General features: G+C 40.1%; 1 protein-coding gene across 1 annotated transcript in view; it reads left to right on the forward strand.

Moving 5' to 3' along the window:
- The window catches only part of hk2 (hexokinase 2), a 70540-nt gene that overhangs the window by 55458 nt on the left and 10718 nt on the right, over window positions 1-4364 (forward strand). The gene's annotated exons all lie outside the window — the stretch shown is intronic.

Raw genomic sequence — 4364 nt, forward strand, 5'->3', positions numbered from 1 at the left:
ACACACACACACACACACACACACACACACACACACACACACACACACACACACACTCAACCTGAATGTCGAGATAATTGCGTGGTGAGAACAGAAAGCATGGAGGACTAAATCAAACTAAATCGCAACAATACAGCACAGACTGCCTCTGACTGTTGCTCTTTCTTTTGGCAACTAAAGTATAATTTGTTGATTTTTCTGTGTTAAAGATTACTGCTTTTTTAAAATTATTACAGAGAATTACTGTGCTGTGTTTAAAGCTAGCATACAGCATCAAATTACAGGATACAAATGTAAACACAAACAGAAGTTATTTTCTCAATCAAAGGTACCAGACACAAGCTAGAAACTCTGAGACTCAAAGAGCAGGAAGTTTATCAGACTGAAGCTGAGAGAAGCAGAGAAGAGCAGGGTCTCTGTCAGCAGATGATCAACAATCTGGGACGTGACACAGACGACCAGTGAGGGGACATTAACAGAAATGCACACAGGCTGGGCCACTGCTCTGGCAGATTACATTTTTTTCACACTTGACAGATTTTTGATAGCATGTGAGACCAAAACGGTCACACTCTTAAAACCCTGTGGGCATGTGTCAAAGTTATCAACTAAAATCCTATTTGTTAGATCTGCTCAGCAACTGGTTCTTCCATGTAGAAACTACTTGATGCTTGAATACTTTTTTTTTTCCTGTTTCCTGGAACCCTTAATTGCCTTTTCGACTCTCCCTTCACCTTTTGTATCTCCTTTGTGTTCATGTGAAGTGTTGAACTGAAACAATTTGGGATTTTTCTTGTAATTGTGCTTTTAGGCGCATTTTGAGAAACAGTAGCCTCTGCTGAAATGTCTGTGTTTTTTTCATGGAAACTAAAATGTGCWTTTAAGGCCTACATTTATTACATTTCCACTGAGAGTCAACGCAAAGCTTAGATTAGGTAAATGAAGTCTGCTGACATGCTCCACTTCATCACTACTACTTGTTCATACAGCAACTTAAAACCATTAAAACCAGGAGAGATGGAGGTGTTCAGGCTGTTATTTAAGCCTTAAATCAAAATCATTATTGATTAACTCAGCTTCAGCTCTCGCATCTCTTTTGTTCTAAAGAGGCAGTTTTACAAAAAGCTCTTTTTGGTAATTCATCTTAAGTCTGTTAAAGGTTCTGTAGCTGAATACATGCAGAGATTCCCAGGGGTGCCCAACCTTTTTTGAACCAAGATCTACTTTTGAAGTTGGCAGTTTGCCGAGATCTACTCGTCCAGTCTCAGTATAAAAAAAGCACATAATTTTTTATCTCCCTACTTACTCCTCACTTCTTTAAAGTAAATAAAACAGAATGTAAAGTATTGTCAAACAAAACTATCTACTTAACCATATATTTACCTACAAAAAAAAAAGAAATGATAAAATCCTTACTTAACTCCTGACAGAGAAACAGAAAAGTGGTGCTCGAACAAAAAGGATAAATTTTTTTACCTCCTTCAATTAGTACGCACTGTAATGTGTGAGCTATGAGGGCTGGAAACCCTTTCTAGTGCAAGAACCCAGAGCCAAATAACTTTGGAGCACGGGAACTCATCTCCATTTATTCAAAGAACTCTCCTCTCTTTCTGTCCATACAGGGGAGGAAAAACAAAACAAAAAACTATCAATTAGGGTCAACCTGGCTACAACAAGAGTACCGCCCTTTTTTCAAAGTCAAAGCACACAATATAAAACTTTCTCGTTTATACTATTACAAAAAGTGACTTACGATGGTGCASATTCACAAATCTCCAACTATTTCAATCCTCAATCTGCAGCATGCAGGATGATGTCATCTGTAGGTGTTGAAGAGCTCAGTCCCTCAATGGTCCAGACTGCCGGCTCCAGACCATTCAAAGAGTTCCACCTGGTTCACCACCTATAAACAAGACACACACACAGCCACGCTAGGTACAGAAAACAAGGGCACACCCAAACTGCAAAATAAATAAATAAATAACACAGAGGTGCCAGTCGTTGCATAACACACTAGTCTGGTCTAAAATGTAATAAAAAAAACAACATACAGACCCATTGTGACAAGTCTAGAGGAGACAACTTTTTATGCAAGCTATATAAAAATAAATGTACGTCTACCTTAGTGGGACTTCTGACACTGAGAGGAGGACGCCAGGGTCTCAGGTGGGCAGTATGAGGTGGATGAGAGGCACAGGCAGGTCTCCAGATGATCATCAGTGGATCTGTTCTTGGACTTGATGATTTTCATGTGAGAGAAAGCTGAATCAAGTCCAAAGTACCTCTTCTGATGGTGAGATACTTTTCCTCTGACAGCAGACTGCAGAACTCTCCATCCATGCRACTTGTTGCTCTGGATTTGATCCCAATGTCATTTTGCAGAGTCAAAACCTCATTTTCAACACCAGAGCAGTCCAGCTGAAACACGGACACAAATTTGGACACATCCATCCCGGTGGACAACTGCGCATCTTTATAGCAGCCACAATCTCACTTTTATTTTTAAAATCACGGAAAAGCACGTCTGCAGCATCAAACGCTTCTTTCATAACTTCGTCATTGCTGAAAGACGTTTTTTTGTGTTGAGGCAGGTACGGGGCTGCATTAGCAGCCTTACCTTTGCTTTGGTTATTCTGAGCTCGGTTAGGAGGGGAAATCTGCCTCGTAGCATCTGTGCATTGTTTTGAAAGAAATGCAGTTCCACGTTATCCTTTTTTGACAAGCCAAGGCAGCGCTCGAATTACAAATGAGACCTCTTCCCACTCCAGGTGAAAATAATAAGTTTTTGTTTGCTTGTTAGCTCGTCTTTCGTTCATTTTTTCCGCCTCTCTGCTATGTTGTGAACATGTGACCCTAAAGTCTTGCGAGATCGTGTTCGGAGCATTGTTTCACAGCACCCAAAACTCGCGAGACTACGTATGTGAGAATACAAGATGGGGAGGGCGAGGGAGCTCGTTGCTGGAATGTGTTACTTAAACTCCTCCCACCTCCACCGCTTCTGCCGGATTTAGAATGAAGCTCAGCGAGCGAACACGTCACCTTGTTAACAGCTGATGAGCCGGCTTGTCTGCTGTTAGAGCAAGGTTGCGCTTCGCGGGCGACTGGGAACCAGCTGAGTGACTGGTTGGGCACACCTGGATTATATCAATATCTGGATCAATCCATACTCTCCTACCTCAGTGATGTAAAAGTTAGATGAACTGCAACATGACCATTCAGATTGAAGTGGTTTGGCTAAAAGCTCTTTAATAATCCACAAAAATAACCAAATGTGTTTTTGATTTATTGATGAAAAGCCAACTGATCCACAAAGTTTTGTGTCRTGTTTGTTATAAAGCTTTAAATGATTCTGGAACGAAGAACAGGCGAGTCTGATTCATTATTGTTTATGCATGTACTGTTACCTAACACAACAACATGAGGTACTTTATCCTCTTGCTGTCAGGAGGACTGCTGCATGAAATGGAACAACTCTGATCATTAATTACTAATATAAGTTCCAACAGAACATGTTGATTGATGAATAACCCTGATTAACAGTTGTTGACTTGTGTAGTTTCACTTGATACAAATCCTTGAGCTTCTCAGTCATTTGAAACAACAAGATCTGAATGCAGACACTTCTTCTGTTTCTAATATTCAACACATTTGACCGCAGGTATTACAGTACTGAGAACAGTAAACAAGGATTTGGCAGATATTTGCATTATAATGAATTTTTTTCTCATTGCTCGCTCAACTATCTGCCTACAGCACTGTAATTAAAACATGTTTTGTTGGTGATCTCAGGCCATTGTCATGAGTATTCCTGCCAGCTGATTACTGATAAATATAGTAGTGTGAAACTAYGTTGGCAAACAAACCACAAGTTTTATTACAATTCAGACTGATATCCCCCATAGCTGAGGGATTTGAGTAATGAATGAACAGGGAATGGAAGTAAAGCTTAATGTTTTTGGTGAACGTTATTCACATGGGTATGAGTTACAGTAAGTCTAAAAAGAGAGATACAGTAGGTTTTATTTTTTATTTTTTAGCTTGCGCAAGGCAGCGCAGGGTTACGACTGGCGAGTGGAGGCAGCAAATTTATCAAGATGAGGCATAATGGCCGGGGGGGTGGCCTTGTCCACCACTGGTTAATCTTCAAGCACTCCAGTCATTTGAGGAAACTGTACAATTAAGTAATATAAAAGTAGGGCACCACAGGAGTGCTGCTTCAGCTGTGTTTATGGTCATTGTCCTGCTAGAAGGTAGACCTTTATCCAAGTCTCAAAACATTTTTCAACGCGCTGTTATTTATCTATCTATCTATCTATCTATCTATCTATCTATCTATCTATCTATCTATCTATCTATCTATCTAT

This window comes from Austrofundulus limnaeus, unplaced genomic scaffold, assembly GCF_001266775.1.
Source record: "Austrofundulus limnaeus strain Quisiro unplaced genomic scaffold, Austrofundulus_limnaeus-1.0 Scaffold618, whole genome shotgun sequence".
NCBI lineage: Eukaryota > Metazoa > Chordata > Actinopteri > Cyprinodontiformes > Rivulidae > Austrofundulus > Austrofundulus limnaeus.